This window comes from Ascaphus truei, chromosome 2 (genome assembly GCF_040206685.1).
Source record: "Ascaphus truei isolate aAscTru1 chromosome 2, aAscTru1.hap1, whole genome shotgun sequence".
Taxonomy (NCBI): domain Eukaryota; kingdom Metazoa; phylum Chordata; class Amphibia; order Anura; family Ascaphidae; genus Ascaphus; species Ascaphus truei.
The window spans coordinates 360,377,497-360,395,738 of record NC_134484.1 but is presented as its reverse complement, the minus strand read 5'-3'; positions in this window follow the sequence as shown (position 1 = coordinate 360,395,738).

The window sequence follows — 18,242 nt, the reverse complement described above, 5'->3', positions numbered from 1 at the left end:
ATATTATAAATATATATTATTAAATAATATTATTATCAATGTGCATTATTCATGTTTATCCACCGGCCCTAAATTTCCATCTGACAGAAGAACTTAATAAAGACTGCATTATGTATTATTCATGATTATTTTTATATTTGTATTTTTTGGTTCCTGATAAAATAAAATAGATATTTATTTACATTCATGCTAATCATAATCATTGACAACAACCCCCCCCACACCTACAGTACACCAAAGAAAAAGAATGAATGACAAAACAACATGAATCAGTTAATGGTTTTTTTAACTCTTAATTGTCACAGTGCTGTGCAAATCAAATTTACATATCAAAATCGAGAAGGGATTTTTCCAAAGCGTTACCGCAAACAAAGCCTCAAAGGGTTGGAGGGGGGGGGGGTTGGGTGAGTCATGCGCAGTAATCAGCTAGCTCTCATCTCAAAGAGGATTACACGCAGGCGCAGTGAGGTGACGCTTGGCTAGGGACGGATTAAAAACACAATGACAAGCTTCAGAAAATTAATAACTGTAGAGGTGACTGTCGATAAGAGTTTCAAATCCTTGAGCGAGCCTTGTGTGTGTTCGTGGGGGAGGGGGCTACAGGGTACAGCTGCATGAAGTTCAAAGATAATGACATACTTTAATTTCAAAAGGCAGTTCATCATAAAAATATGATCCCTACACCCCCAAATACAGTACGTAAAAAGCACACAAATCAACCATGTGCAGTCAAACGCACCGGGTCGCAGTCAAAAGCTACAGCACAGATTGAATATCGTAATATCAAGATGGTTCTTGCAGGCTTATGGAGAACAAAAAATTAGAATAAATTTTTTTTTTTGGTCACTCACTCAAGCAAGCAGTGGTGGGTGAAGTTACAGGCACATGCACAGTAATCATCTGCTGTCAAGCAGGAATGTGATTGAAACCAGAAAGACACACGTTCAAAGGAATGGTACTGCACTGTAAATAAGTGTATACAAGAGAAAAGGAACCTAGTATTAAAGCACTCAATCACAACTAAATGTATATTTATATAGTTAAAATACTTTATTGATTGTCAATGAATAAAAAAAGGGGGATTAAAATAGAATTAAATGGTATAATTAAACAGCACGTGACTGTATCATTGGTAACCCAGCTATGGCTAGGTGGGTAGATGGTACATAAGGAGATCCCTACTTGATATTCAGGATCAGTTGCTATACTTATAGCTGCCTAGAGATGTAGGAAAGGAGCCGTTAGGGAACCCACTGTAAAGAAAGGTGTATTTCAATATAAATGTATCAGAGCGTGTAATTAAACGCGCTGTAATAGCTGACTTTGTATGGTGTATACATGAACACATCCATGCATGATATGCGGTATTGAAAACCAGTATAGTAACTACCCGTGTATAGTAGTGTGTGTTACGCTAAAGCTAACTTCAGTAACGCTGTCAAGGCTGAGTATCAATCTGTACAGTTAACCCCAGAGTGACACACTGACCAGGTCTAAGACCTATACAACCCTCACTTCAGGAGATAAGGGCAGACAGGTATATTGTAAATACTGAGAGGTTTGGTATGAAAGTATTGGCAAGGGAAAGAGGAAATAGAGCCACTGTGGTACCTTAACTCCAGTTAGTGCATAGTAGGCACCCTGCGCAGAGTATAAGAAACATGTTTGAGTGATTCATAAGATGATATGTGACTATAGGGCAGGTTCCAATATAGACACTCACTCACTCCTGTCGGAGAAAGTTTCCTTGTATTCTATCTAAGGTAGCTGTGTGAGAGTGGTACTGTTACCAGAGGTGAGTGCCGTGTTAATGTGGTTAGTGTAAACCAACCAGCACACATAAGTCATTCCCCCTTTAATAACACGATGAGAGCAAGTAGGTGTAAAGTACAGTAGGATGACCACCACAGCATTTCAGGGGATAAAACACCCCTAAAAATACCAGTAGCCTGAGTTTGCAATGTGCAACAATGTGCAGCAATTGTCTGATCCGGACAATAAGTGAAGCTGGGATAAGTAAACTCATGGCTCAGAGTACTGAGATACCGCTTGGACAACAGCAAAGAGGCGCCGTTAGTGCTTACTGAAAGTGCCGATACTGACAGCTGTTTAGCAAGAATCGTCAGTGGGAGGTGAGTATCATGAGGTGAGGTCGTGTAGACCAGTATCCAACCCTCCCCCACTTGATAGACAGAGTGTTAAATAACACCATACAGCAAGTAGAGAGCATCTATGTATAACTTATAACCGCATTTCCCCTATATCAGCGCTGATCATGGATATATCAGCGCTGATATGCTCGGGGGCATGCCTGACTAGTGGGCTAACAGATGGCCCCTCAGGGCAGAGAGATCCTGCAGTAGGAATAATAACTCGCAAAGATCAAAGTATAATTACACCGAAGGTAGCTGTTTGTGCAGTAGCGTGGAGCAATATCCATACAAGGCTACTTTCAAATGAAAAGCTTCCCGCGTGTGCAGGAGGTAAGTGGCCTTGTATGGATATTGATCCACGCTACTGCATAAACAGCTACCTTCGGTGTAATTATACTTTCATCTTGCGAGTTATTATTCCTACTGCAGGATCTCTCTGCCGTGAGGGGCCATCTGTTAGCCCACTAGTCAGGCATGCCCCCGAGCATATCAGCGCTGATATATCCATGATCAGCGCTGATATAGGGGACAATGCGGTTATAAGTTATACATAGATGCTCTCTACTTGCTGTATGGTGTTATTTAACACTCTATCTATCAAGTGGGGGAGGGGTGGATACGGGTCTACACGACCTCACCTCATGATACTCACCTCCCACTGACGATTCTTGCTAAACAGCTGTCAGTATCGGCACTTTCAGCAAGCACTAACGGCGCCTCTTCGCTGTTGTCCAAGCGGTATCTCAGTACTCTGAGCCGTGAGTTTACCTATTCCAGCTTCACTTATTGTCCGGATCAGACAATTGCTGCACATTGTTGCACATTGCAAACTCAGGCTACTGGTATTTTTAGGGGTGCTTTATCCCCTGAAACGCTGTGGTGGTCATCCTACTTTACACCTACTTGCTCTCATCGTGTTATTAAAGGGGTGATTGACTTAAGTGTACTGGTTGGTTTACACTAACCACATTAACACGGCACTCACCTCTGGTCACAGTACCGATCTCACACAGCTACCTTAGATAGAATACAAGGAAACTTTCTCCGACAGGAGTGAGTGTCTATATTGGAACCTGCCCTATAGTCACATGTCATCTTATGAATCACTCAAACATGTTTCTTATACTCTGCGCAGGGTGCCTACTATGCACTAACTGGAGTTAAGGTACCACAGTGGCTCTATTTGGTGCTTTCCCTTGCCAATACTTTCATACCAAACCTCTCAGTATTTACAATGTACCTGTCTGCCCTTATCTCCTGAAGTGAGGGTTGTATAGGTCTTAGACCTGGTCAGTGTGTCACTCTGGGGTTAACTGTACAGATTGATACTCAGCCTTGACAGCGTTACTGAAGTTAGCTTTAGCGTAACACACACTACTATACACGGGTAGTTACTATACTGGTTTTCAATACCGCATATCATGCATGGATGTGTTCATGTATACACCACACAAAGTCAGCTATTACAGCGCGTTTAATTACACGCTCTGATACATTTATATTGAAATACACCTTTCTTTACAGTGGGTTCCCTAACGGCTCCTTTCCTACATCTCTAGGCAGCTATAAGTATAGCAACTGATCCTGAATATCAATTAGGGATCTCCTTATGTACCATCTACCCACCTAGCCATAGCTGGGTTACCAATGATACAGTCACGTGCTGTTTAATTATACCATTTAATTCTATTTTAATCCCCCTTTTTTTATTCATTGACAATCAATAAAGTATTTTAACTATATAACTATACATTTAGTTGTGATTGAGTGCTTTAATACTAGGTTCCTTTTCTCTTGTATACAATTACGTCCCCACCTAGTTTGCACCTCACCTTGGTTTACAACTTAAGCTGTGCGAGTGTTTTTCTTTACGTGTAGTGCACTGTAGATAAGATAAGAAGTTGAAATACCCTGCAGTGCAGTAAATTATCCTGTGTGTGTCCGAGCGAGGGGAGAGCGCTGTATATGCCAAAATGTGACACTGTTATAGTACTGTACACGCCTATGCGTTTCAACAGTTTTCAAATGAGACATACAGTACAGCACTGCAAATGCATGTATACTGTAAATATGTAACTTTACAATTACTGCGCGTGCACACGCAGACTGTGTACTGACGTAGGTTGAACTGCGAAGATATTAGACTTCCAAGACAACAGCTCGCGAACGCCCCCCTGAGTTTTTAGACAGCATTGCAGTATTGCAGACAGCGAGAATAAAAAGCTAATATCACGAGCGCTAAAATAACGCAATTCACTCCGGACCAAAAAAAACAAAAACACATCTGACCGAGATTATCAGAGAGCCGCGGATACAGCCGATTTAGGCTAAAGGCGGCCGCCACTGTAATATGGGCATGTTTTAACACTGTGTCAATCAATTGGTAGCAGGAGTAATGTCCCCGGTGCGTGGGCAGCGGGGAGGGTGGGTTAACCCCTTAATTACTATAGCGGTAACTAACTGCTAGAGGGATTAGGGGCCATTAGATAGTATTTTTATATTGTGCTGTTGATGCCCACGGAGAACAAGAACGCTGATGAGAATAGCCTTCATCCTGCCAAGGTTGAGTGTCAGTTTATTTTAATTTATGCTGCTGATTTTATGTTTTATTTAAAATGGGTAAATGCACTATTATCCATATCTGGATAATAGTAATTTTGCCCATTACTGTACTGTATGTATTTGGGGGGGGAGAGGGTATTTGAATGTATTGCACCCAAAGGACCCCCAGACACCCACAGGGACCACATGTGGGACCCCGTGGAGCCGCTGGACACCTGTGAGGACTACATTGAGGCCCCCGGACACCCACTGGAACCATCCGAGGACCCCCAGACACCCGCAGGGACTACCCAATGAACCCCGCTGGCCTCTGGTATCAATCCTGTGCAGAAAAAAAAATGTTTTTATGCAGGGGCACAGGGGGTGGGTGGTTTGTGTATTGGTGGATAGTACATATTGTAATGTTTATCCCCTTCACTCACACTCTATGCTCCCAATAAACCTGCTATTGTGCCTTAACCCCATCATTGCCCTAGCAGCTATCCGCTGAGGTAATGATGCATTTTATTTTTATTCATAGTCTGTGTGAGCAGGGGGTCTCCAGAGCTGAACCGCATTGATTTCAGCCTTGTCGATATCCCCGACATGTTAAAATCCTACGTCACGTGACCAGAGCCCTGGCATCCCATACCAGGGACTGCATCTCGGGAAGCATGGGATCCCTGAGGTTGAAATAAACTTTGTTCAGCACAAGAGACCCCCTGCTGCATCTGTATTATAAATAAAATATATTTTTGATCATGGGTAAAAATGGTTGCTATAGATGCTTTGGTTGCTCAGTATGCCAAAGGCTGATCATAGGGGACTTTGTTTCACACCCACATAATGTCCACTGATGTAGTTTATTTCATTAAATGCCCTTGTGGTCATCTTTATGTGGGGAAAACCACAAAAATGCTGAAACAGAGATTTATAGAACACAAGAGTGTTATTAGGAAAAGTACAGGAGAAATAATATTGATTAAACACTGCGTACAACACCAGCATGTTTTCGTGCTATTTCAAGAAAATGTAAGCCTGCTACTACTGCTTCTGCTGCTCTGTAACTCATGGACCTTCAAAACTGTGCATGTATTGTACAACTTCCTTGTGTGAGTACAGATGCAGTGTTATCTAAAGTTTGTTTTGGGCGCAAAGAAACTGCAGCTGAGTGGAGCCGGACCATGGCTTGATCGAGGCATCACCATGCCCAAAAGCTTAGTACAATGGTTGCTCTCTCAATGTTAAGGGGAATGCAAAAACAAAAAATACAACACGGTGCAATATTGTTTGAACAATATGAATAGTTCGAATAATAATATGTCTTTAGAGTGCTCAATCACTTGGCCAAAAAAGGTATAAGGGAATTTAGGGTATAAACCAACCCCTGATGGATTCTCCTTTTCTGTGCTTGTGCGTGAGAACCCTCTTAAAATTGAGTACTTATTGTAGGAATATGGCTCATATTCCCCCAAAATAGAGAGAGCAATAATGTTGCAGAGCATAATTAAAAGTATAATACTTTATCAAACATCTCGCAAATGCACACTTAGAATTTCAAAGCTCTTTAAAGCAATAGATATAGGTATATGAAGACTGGTTCTCCCTGCTCTGGAACAGACTCTCACCTCTGCAGCCAAGATGTTTAGCTGATCGCGGCACCGGTGCTCTTGGATCTTGCATTGTCTGGCGTGGGGACATCTTCCTCATCCAAATAGGTAACTGGGGGCTGATAACTCAACGTGTTCCACTACGTGCTTCATCTTGAGTCTTCTACCGTAACACTGAACAGAGTTTCTAATATACCTTGTTTTTTCTTATCATATACTTCAAGGTATCATATTGCAATTAAGGTAATTCATTAACAATACCGAGTTGCAAATAAACTTATCCTGCTTTAATACTAAATGAAAAAGTAATCTTCAATGGTGACTTTGCGTATGTTACTAAAAAGTCCATAATAACGTCCTTTCAAAAAATTAAAAGCGCTCAAAAATACATCTTTCACATTATTATGTAAGCAATTAAAACTGATATTAAACACAAAAAAATAATGACAAACAAACCTACAACTCCTTAAAATAGAAACATATAATAAAACCAGAAATTACACTAAAATTCCTTTAATCCATCTGAAAGAATACAAAACAGAAATAAATAAATGTAGCAATATACTGCAAATAAAAGAACCTAGCGGGTTCTAATGTGGTGTGTCGTGAGAAAGAAACATCCACTTATGTGAAAATATATATCTGTTAAATAGCATTTGGAATACTGTTACCAAATACCCATTCCATTTTTTTAAAAGTGCAAGTGCTCACATACAGTATAACACAATATCTATAATAACAAGCTCCTTTTATTTAAACATATTCTAAAAAAAACAGATATAAAAAATTGGTAATAACATTTTTATAAGAAAGCCCAACCCTGTATGTCAATAATTAAACCATCAGGTATTAAAGTATGTAATAAAAAAATCAAAGAGGTCTCTCTTTGTGCTAGTTTAATTAGCCTGCCTCCACCTCTCCAATAGCGTTCTACATATTCTATGGCTCTATATTTCAATCAAGCTGGGCTGGAGTGATTGGCGCAACAATTTTTTTTAGAAACAGTGTGTGACAGTAATTTCTTTCTAATATTCCCAACGTGTTCTAAAATGTGAACTCTAAGGGGTTCAGAGGTTTTTCCTATGTACTGGATTCCATAAGAGCACTCCAGGACGTATATTACAAAACTCATTTTACAGTTGATGTAATGTTTCATTTGGAATGTTTCTCCCGTACTATTTGATTTAAAATGCATTTAATCCTGACTGCTAAAAGAACAGGTCTTGCACATGACGCATTTATAAAAACCTATTGGCATTTGAGCCAGCTGATGTTTTCCTCTTTCTTATTTATTTATTTATAATTTATTTATTTATAAAATATTTTACCAGGAAGTAATACATTGAGAGTTACCTCTAGTTTTCAAGTATGTCCTGGGCACAGAGTAAAACAAAATAATACATGGTTACAAATACAGTTACAAATACTTGACACGAAGGGGGCTAGGAGCTAATTTCCCTTCACAATATTGGTCTCATGCAGTACGCATTCATAAGGCACTTATCGACAACTTATTGGCCAAAATGCCTACACTGATTCAGTAAGGGTCGATAAGTGGGTGATAAATGCCTGAACCGCCCAAAAAACTTTTGAACAAAACCAAATCGCTGACGGAGCGGCGATAAGCCACTTATCAATACTTTTCGGAATGTTCATAAACACGTACAATTCTAGTAGCAGCGAGTAGGTTATCGATGCCTATCGCCGCTCTAGAATGGCGATTTTTTCCCCAAATCCAAACGTCAGGAAAAGGTGGCAAGTTGGTGGGGAGAAGCTGGCAGTGAGCGGCGATAAGCAGAGAGACGGGACTTAGAAAAAAATCAGGCCTTTTTCCTGCCTCGGATTGATTCCAGTGATCTCAGAAGCAGATACCAATTAATACCCGCACCAGAGACCCCCGGCATGAATCCGATGCAGGAAAAATGCATTTTCATCCACTTCATTAACTTAGCGGCTAACCGCTAAGGCAATGAATGGGTTAACCACCCATGCCAGGCTTATTGTGGGTAGCGGGGGTGGGTGAAGGGGTTATTTGGCCCTTGGTGGGTGTTTAGGCCTTGCAGGGGGATTGCGGGTGGTCTTAACCCCTTAATTACCATGGCGGTTATTACCGCTAAGGTAATGAAGGGGTTAACCCCTCCCACTACCCACCCGCCTGGCCAAAACACCCATCCTTGGGGCTAATATCCCCTTCACCCACGCGGCTACCCACACTAAAAACAATACAAACAACAGCTCTACTACCCACTTCCTAGGCCCCCAATAAACCATTACAAAATCTAATAAACATCAATACACCACCCACCCCCGTGCCTCCACATACTGTAAAACCCTGATTTATCTTTTAACATACAGGATTAATACCCCAGGCCGATGGGAGTCCCTGGTGGGCCCGACCGGTGTCTGCAGCCCAACAGTGCACCCCGGGGCGTGCCCACGGGTGTCAGGGCATCTCCGGGTGGTCCCCGCTAGGTGGTGTGGTCATCCAGGTGGTACCCGTGGGTCCCAATGGGGTCTACGGGTGGTCCCGCAGGTGTCTGAGGGTCCCTGGGTCATCCCCACAGGTGTCTGGGGCCCTCGGGTGGTTCCCACGGGTGTCTGGGGCCCTTGGGTTGTCCCTACAGGTCTTCAGGCCCCCCACAGCTGTAGGGCCCCTGGTTCTTCCCCGTAGCTGTCAGCCGTGGGTCCGCAGGTGGTAACCGTGGGCGTCCGTTGATCCCCAGGTGGTCTCCATGGGGCCCCGCAGACTTAAGGTACCAACCCTATATGTATAAAAATAAAACATGTCTTACATTTAAATAAATCAACCCCCTCCCCCCCACCAAACACATACAGTACAGTAACGTGCAAAATAACTATTATCCAGATATGTTATCCTGCTAACCACCCGGGAGGCCTAAGCACCCACTCCGGACCTACTAAATTGAGTAGTATAGTGGTACATCATACCAATATGGACATGATAAGCCACTATAGCACTCAATGGGCACCCTAATCAAAATACATTAATGCACAAAACACACAATAATAAAACATTAAAAACCACCGAAACACCACCATTCAATAAATAAAAACACTAACCAGCTAATGCAATTAATAAAAGTACTAACCAGCTCAACAATTAATTAATTAAAGCATTATCCAATCAAAGCAATTAATTAATAAAACAACAATTAATTAATTGTACCAGTTACCAATTAAACCAATTAATTACTAAAACAACAATTAATTATAACAGTAACCAAAAAAGAAATTAATTCTGAAAAAATATCGTCAACACAGCCATGAAAAGCATTACCCAACACGACATCATTAATTAAAAATGAAAATAAATCGACAACATTTTATTATAAAAAAGTAGCCAAATGACAAACAATTACATCCACATAATAAACAAACATAGAAAAAATCACCATAATAGAAAGCAAGAAATTCCAAAAAAAGTTTTGGCCTAATAATGTATTGATTTGTACCCTAAAGGGGTACAGATTAATACATTATAAGTCAATATGCAAGAAAAAAAAAATACACATCCAATGGAAAAACCGGTAAAAAAATAAATTTCCATACATTCAATATATTACTTACCTTTAGAAGCGCTGGCCCTTCGACTCCCGGGAAACAGGAAGCCCATGTATCGCAAAGGCCCGAAACAGCATACGATGCCATCCGCCATGAAGATACGTATCAGGTATCCAGTTCTTCTTTCTTATATCTTTAATCCGCTTCTTCAATCTTCATCTGTAATGGTTTATTTATCTTCTGTCTTCATCTGTCAATCCAAAAAACCTCATGGTAGATCCCAACCGATGTTGTCTCGTCGTCTTCTTGGGCTTAAATGAGGCGTCACGGCCTTAAATAGAGCTTGTGATGTCACATGTGGGCGTGAACTGGTTCAACAGCCATCTGATTGGCTATTAAAACCATGTGCCGATTTTTTTTTTGTATGACTTCATTTAAAGGGAATGATGCCAGCCAATCAGAATGGCTATGCTTCATTTCCCTTTAATCATACAGGTACCCTACCAGTCTGGACAAGCTGCACAGAGAGCATAGAGAAGCGGTCCCTCTCTCTGTCTCCCTGCCCAGCTCTTACAGCCAATCTCGCTATTTCTATTAATACGTTTATTACATATAATTGAACCAGACGGTCACCAGAGCTGAACCGCATTCCTTTCAGGTCTGGGGATCCCTGCTTCCCGAGGTGCAGGTTTCCGTATCGGGTGCCGGCATCTCCTGCAAGTTTAAATGTCCCACGTCATACCTTATTACTCGCTGGAGGAGGTTGTTGGGGGTGGGCGATGGAGGTATGTAGTAGGGTGCCCATTGATAGCCACTTTGGCAATCTGTGCCCCAGTTGAGGACATTGTGCCACAGTGACAATCAATGGATATGATGGCTTTTATTTGATTTTATTGTAATACATACTGTATTTTCTATTGTGTATGGCAAATATGGGCAAAAGCACCTTTAGCCAGATCTGGCCAATAGGGTGGGTGAAGGGTTTAGTTTCCCCTGGGGAGGGGGGTTAGGCCTCCCGTTGGTTGCGGGAGGGTTAACCCCTTAATTGCCATAGCAGTAACTACCCTCTAAGGGAACTAAGGTGTTACTGGCCAGTAGATAGTATTTCAAGTGTTGTGCCACTGAGACGGCCAGTGAGGAGGAGGACAAAGATGGTAATGGGTAAGTAGTACTTTTATTTACTATAGAGTTCCTATTGATTGCTTTTGAATGGTCAAAAGATCTATTAGCTAAATCTGGATAATAGGGCTTTGACCATTACTGTGTGTGTTGGGGGTCTAGGGTGTGTGAGAAGAGGGTAGTTGCCCCCTGGGACAATGGTTAGGCCTCCCAGGGGGTCGCAGGTTAACCCATGCATTACCATAAAGGTTAGCCACTAAGGTAATGAAGTTCTGCTTTTATTTTATTTTTAGTACATATTGTACAGTAGGATTAAATAAGGGTGTTTCAGGAATCTGAAAGGTCCAGGGACCCCCTGCTTACGGAGGTACAGGCCTCCGTATTGTGTGCTGGTATCTACCACAAGTTTAAATGTCCTGCGTCATTGCCCACTTGACCTGGAAATTTAAACTTGTAGAAGATACTGGTACCCAATACTGAGGCCTGTACTTCAGACAGCAAGGGGTCCCTGAACCTGGAAGTAATGCAATTCAGCTCCGGAGCTCCCCTCCAGAGATTTCTGGAGCTCCCCACCAGAGATCTTCAGAGCTCCCCTCCAGAGATCTTCGGAGCTCCCCTCCAGAGATCTTCGGAGCTCCCCTCCAGAGATCTCCAGAACTCCCCTCCAGTGATCTCCGGACCTCCGCTCCAGAGATCTCCAGACCTCCCCTCCAGAGATCTGGTGAATCCTACAGTATGTACTAAAATAATAAAAATAGCGAGATTTGCTGTAAGATCTGTGAAGGAGGGACTGTGACGACTCAGGAGATTCCTTCCTCTCCCTGTCCCTCTCTCCCATCTCCTGTTACCCTTTCTACTCCTTCACACTCCTCTCCTTCATCTTCTACCTCTCTCCCCTCGCCGCAGCGCGTTCCCCGCAGGTCTCGCATACTCACGCGCTCCCTTAGCCCCTACTTTAATCCTCCCCGCTCCCTCTCCCCCGCGGTAGCTCCTTTACCTTCTCCTGTGGTGCGATCCGTCCCGTTGCCTCCTCCTCGAGTGATGCCAGTGGCGCGGCGTTCCGCGTGCCTGGTGACGCGTCCGGTGCGTGCACCCCCTCAACCCACGGGGGACGCGCGTGCTTGCTCCTTTCTGCCTTTACTGGCCATCGCGCGGGCACAGGCCTCGCGCGCGTTACCCTCCTCTTGGCTCCGTCCCCCTCCTGCGGTTTTCCCCTGCTCCGTGCGGGCCACGCCTGTGTTGCAACCTGTGCGCGCGCATCCCCAGCTTACAGGGGGCGCGCGCACAAACTCTTCTTATCAGGTTCCCCCTGTCTCCGCCTCCCAAGCTGTTCAGGTCATTCCCCTGACTGCCCCTTCTGTCCCCTCCTCTTATCTCCCTGACCTATCTCTGGCTTCTCCCACTTCTCTCTCTACTCATCCCCTCTCTGTCATTGGTGCACCTTCCTTTATTATCCCTGTCTGTCCACCTCTTCCTCGCTCTGCATAGTTCCTGTTTCCCTGTGTGTACCTGACCTGTATGCTGTGCTCCCTCTGTGCTCCTGTGTTTACCTGCTCCTGTGTTACTTTGGATTTCCCTGGCTTTGACCCCTGCTTACCCTGGACTACTCTGCTCTCTGGTATCCCTTTGAACCCTGCTCCGCATACGACTCCGCTGACCTCTGGCTGCCTAGGACCTGGCTTGCCCTCTGACGATGTAAAAAAACACTAGATGGCGCTCTACTGCACCACAAGCAGTGAAAATAAAATCTTATGCAAAACTTGTGCAGTGATAACAAAATTCAAATAATAAACAGTGAATTATATTAATGACAGTGAAATAAAGGCAAAAACAACTTATCACTCGACCCCAACAAAAGACTGTTCCAGAAGTCTTGCAGCAATAGTGTAGAAGAAGTTCCAGGGGAGCGTCGCCGTATGCACATAAAAAGAAAAAAACAGTGGATAGTGTAATATTGTAAAAACAATAATAAAAAGTGACAGTGAATAACGAGTTCCTACTCACAAAAGTAGCAGGAATATAAGCATGTGAGTCAATAGTACTCTGTGATGCAGCTCGTTCCGGAGGTTTGGTATATGGGTCAGCACATCTTGGAAAAATAGAAAACAGCCATAGTGTAGATGGAAATGAACTTTATCTAATAAGTAAGACAATTGGAGGCTTACGGCTTTAGAAGGAAATACAGCATTGGGGATATTTTCTCAGATGCAGCATAGATCGTCTCGTCTGCTTCTACCCGCTGGTGGCGTCCGCGGACGTCACTTCCGGATCGTGACGTCACTTCCCGCCGGAGCTAAGGATCGTGAGAGTTCCCTTGCTTCTTTCCCTCCTCTACCAAGATGGCGGCGGAAGCCCGACTCGACGCGTTTCGACGTGATGACGTCTTCTTCAGACTACCCCCTCTGGATCCCTGAACATTGGCAAACGGACACGACTATTCTCACGGACATTCCCCAAGCGTTGCAAGTATATACTAACAACTCTTCCAACAGGCCCAGCAACGCTATACCACACTCCGGGCTTGCTCCCACTGCTGTGGGTGTGTGGTATCATACCGTTCCCACCTCAGTACTGGGGTCTAGCTTGGTCTGCGGGCATACAGGTGTGACAGGAACACATAGAGAGGGACTGCTTCTCTCTGCGCAGCTCTTCCAGATTGGTAGCGGCCCGGTAAGATGAATGCAGAAGGAGTCCAATTCAGAAACAGGGACCCATTCTACGTTAATCCTTCTGGGAAATTCACTCGCGCTGGGCCGTGATTGCGCTTGTTACATTGCCACTTTATTGGGTTGCACCACAATATAAGAATAAAGTAGAATATTTTCATGTTTTGGTCTAATAAAATAAAAATTCACATACTTTAGGGCACTGGGTTTATTTAGAAATTAGGTATTAGTGCACTCTTGAATTTTTCTCATCACCATTGGGATATCAACGATCATAAGACTTGGAGGACATCAAGCATTTATGTTGCATCAAGGTAATCAGATGACCTCCTTGCCCTTTGGTACAATGTTTGAAGGACACTCCCCCATGCTGAATTCAAAAGCAGATGATGCTACAGGAGTCATGAGGCCAAGCCTTCAGACCGGACTGTCCAGGAGTTGCCAAGATGTGATGACATCATGGCGAACGTCGCACTGCAGGGATGTAGTTTTCAGCATGCTAGACATTTTTCGCACCAAATATAGCAGAGGGGAGTATACAAAAGCATAAAACATGCTTTTTGTTTGCTACTTTTAAATCTACTGCCTTGAAAAATGCTGCCTGCGAGAAGTCATAGCGTCTGCTATAGCACTGCTTTTAAAGGAAGGCTGGGAGTGTCCACAAGTGGAAGCCATCGGTATTGTAAGCATTTGAACAAAGATAGGCAAATGTGCATTATTTTGACTTAGCTGCGGATATTAGCAATTGAAAGGAACTCCCAAAGTCACTGTGAATGTCGATTAAAGATTCGCCCATCTCTATCAGGTTTAAGCACTTAAATTAATCCTGGTAGTGTAATTCGGCTGTGGTTGGATGGTTTTGTGGGTGTGAGCACTCATTTATAGTGCCCTACTGGGAGGTGGGTGAGAAAATTGAGTTGCCAGTTGTTGATAATCCATATCACTCACACACATGCACACTGACAAGCGTGTATGTGACAATGATCAATACAGCTTTCATTAAATAAGATACGGTAATATAAATATTGTTTCTGGTTAACTGTGGTTTGTGTTTTAAATACACATGTGGAATATGCTATGAAATACTAATATAGAGTTATAGTTAAACCATTAATGCTATTTAAAACTGTTGTGCTACTTCCGCCGTCCATTACAGCATAGTGCTAGGCATTGATAGTTCTTCTAGGAAAATATTAGGAAAAGTATTTTTGAAAACACTGTAGGCTCAATGCCAGAAGAGCCCAAGACTGAAAGGGTTATTTATATATGCTAATGGCCTGCATTATATTTTTCTAACCCTGATTTATTACTTTGCTTCTTATTTGTGCTACATACACTGTCTAGTTCAAATAAAATAATATTAATATAAATCTATAATGCAATAAAGCCAAATTAAGTCTTGCTATGTTATGTAGCTCCTTCTGTCTGATAATACTGTCTCTTAATGTGATATTTTGTCAAGCAGCATGTAAAATGTGGTGTAGCATGGAATCCAGTCCCCACAAATAGATTTAATTTCTTGAAGGAATCATTTTTCTTGAGTGCCTATCTAAACAGAAGATAACAGTCTCACTTCAACCATAAAAAACTCACAACCCAAAGAGGAGAAAAATGAACAGTCTTTTCTGTTATGATTTTACTGAATCGTGGACAGATATGTAATCATGCCAACTAGGGAGAAGTTTGTAAAGGGGGAAAAAAGGGTTAATTTCAATTACTGTTTTCCATGTCAGTAATGTTTTCCTAGATATGGAATATTGTATTGTGAATGGTTAATATTAAACATCACACACGCATGTTGGCAAACTCAAACCTTCAGATAAAATCTAATCTGGAAATGAGAAAAGTCATTTCAATTTGGATCTTACACACTCACTTTTTACAGTTTTGCTTTATGAACAATTAAGCACTGTAGTTAATGTGTCACTTTTGATAATTAAATGCATGTATAAGTCTGAAGCTCTGAATATCAATCTCCCTAGACATACAGAGAAACTACTGAAACTAAATTTCAAATTTAACTGGCAAAAGAACTCTATAAAATATCTGGGGATCCACATCACCAAAGATGCAAAAAGCATCTATAATGCAAATTATCCCAACCTAATTCGTACTCTAAAACAAGACCTCATCAGATGGTCTTCCAAGAAGATATCTTGGATTGGAAGGATACACAGCGTTAAAATGAATCTACTCCCCAGTATCCTCTACCTCTTCCAGACATTACCTGTGCCACTCAAACTGAAGGACATACTCTCACTTCAGTCTGAAATATCTAACTTTATCTGGGGAGGGAAAAAACCGAGAGTCAATAAATTAAATATAAAAAGACCTACCTTAGTGGGTGGCTTAGTGGTACTTGCCTGTTATCATACTATAAAGCGGCTCAATTAAGTCATATTATTCAATGGCATTCTGATCCTAAACTAAAAAGATGGGTGGAGCTAGAGAGTGCTCCTGTGCCCCATTAGAGCTTAATAACCTGATTTGGCTACCTAAAACTGTAAGAAAATTGGCTACGCTACCGCTTACCTCAATGACCAACTCCATTTCGGTCTGGGAAGGAACGAGGTTAAAAAACTCGCTTACCTCAGGAAGTTCACTGATGTCACCCATTTGGAACAACCCCGGCTTTGCGCCTGGCCTTATTGGTAACACTCACTCAATTTGGAAACTGAAAGGATACAACAGACTCAAGGACCTGGAGGGCTATAATCTAAAAATCAAATCATTCGATCAGATCAGATTGGAAAAAGGCATCCCCCACGTAGAATTCTATAAATACCTCCAGATTAGAGCATTTTATAATAAATCTGCCCCGTACCCCCCCCCTGACAAATTTCGAAAAGCTCTGTCGGACAGAAACCGACACAAAGGGACTTATATCTACGATATACGGAGAGGTAGTTGAGTCAGTAGCATCAAAACAGCAAACACCATCCTTCCGCAATCAATGGGAAATAGACCTAGGGGAGTCCCTAGAGGATGAAGAATGGAACACCATATTCCTGGCTACCGCCAAAAGTTCTATTTGCACCACATTGAAGGAGAACGCATATAAAGTTCTTATGAGATGGTACCTCACCCCACTCAAATTATCGAAATTCATACCAGGGTCCTCCCCACTGTGTCCTAAACAATGTGGAGGAACAGCTGACCTGTAACATATGCTGTGGTCCTGCCCGCGGATCTCCCTAGTTTGGGAATAAATCAGGAAATGGATCCAGAGGATTTTCGACCTCTCTATTCCCCCAGACCCATGGCTGTTTCTCTTAAACAGACCCTTAAAAGGCCTGTCAAAGTCGCATAATAAACTCATTGCACATTTCGCAATAGCAACGCGGTGTGAGATCGCAGCATTATGGAAACGTCCAGAAATTCCAATTATCCCAAAGATTCGGAATCGAATTTGGTTTATGTGCCAGATGGAAAAGCTAACGAGTTTAGTTAATGACACTGGCGATAATTATCTAACAGTATGGGCTCCTTGGCTAGCTCAGACAGACATCCCTGGGGTAGAGCGTAACATAATATGGCTATAATAGTAATAGATGCGTTCTCCTGCAGAGAGGTGAAGCCCATACCCACAACAAATACCTTACACACGATGAGTTCGCTCATCTATACCTTACCTCTGCTGCTGCGGCTAATCGGCGGCGCTAGAGTCGTCTCAACAGCCCTCAGCGGCCGTTTCATCCACCCCCTCCGATCTCCCATTCCTATCCTACACCCCTTCCCTCCTCCCTCCCCCCCTCCTTTTTTTTTTTTTTTACATTTATTATTATTTATTTGTGTTATTATTATCCCCCAACCCCTCACAATAAGAGTGACTATCCTCTCCCGCACGGTTAAGTAGGGCTCGAAACACCGTGCAGTATGTTACGCGCAAATTAATGTTTACTATATGCTAATTTGAACAATGTTTGTCTCAATGTTTTTTTTTATGTATAACAAGCATATATTCATCAATAAAATTCAAGTTATAAAAAAAAAATGCATGTATTGACTTTCGATCTTAAAATTAAAAATATAGAATTAAGCACTTAAAGTAATTTCGACCAATATCCACTTTAATGATTTTTGTGATTTAGCTCTGAGGTTCCAGGTAGGTTGTTACACATGGAAAAATGTACATATTTCCGTGCTCCTTCCTATAGAAGTTCGTTGCTGGTAAAAAGATAGGCCTTACATAAAAAAAAAACAAAAAAAGAACAATTCCTGCGTTCCTACCAATTAGGCAAAAATAAAATAGTGATCTCATGAATAAGGGTTATTTAGTTAAACCCTTTGGCCTAAGCATTATAAGCCTGCAGCCAACGTCAAGCCATAACAACATTTTTCAGGTACCTACACTGAATATATGTAATTATTGTCCCATGGACTAGTAAAAAATGTTAGAAAGCCCTGAAAGGGGTTAAATAAAGCATTTGCTTTTGTGAGTAGTGCATTTAAAAGCTGTCTAAAGCCAGTATCATAGTTACCATACTATAGAGGTAAACTGTGGTTGCACAAAATCCCTGGTGTGAATATAATAAAACTTACATATATGTATTTCTGTCAGCCTTGTACATTCATCTACTCTTGGAGGGTGATGGGGCAGACTCCCACTGAAGTGTAATATACCTGTACTA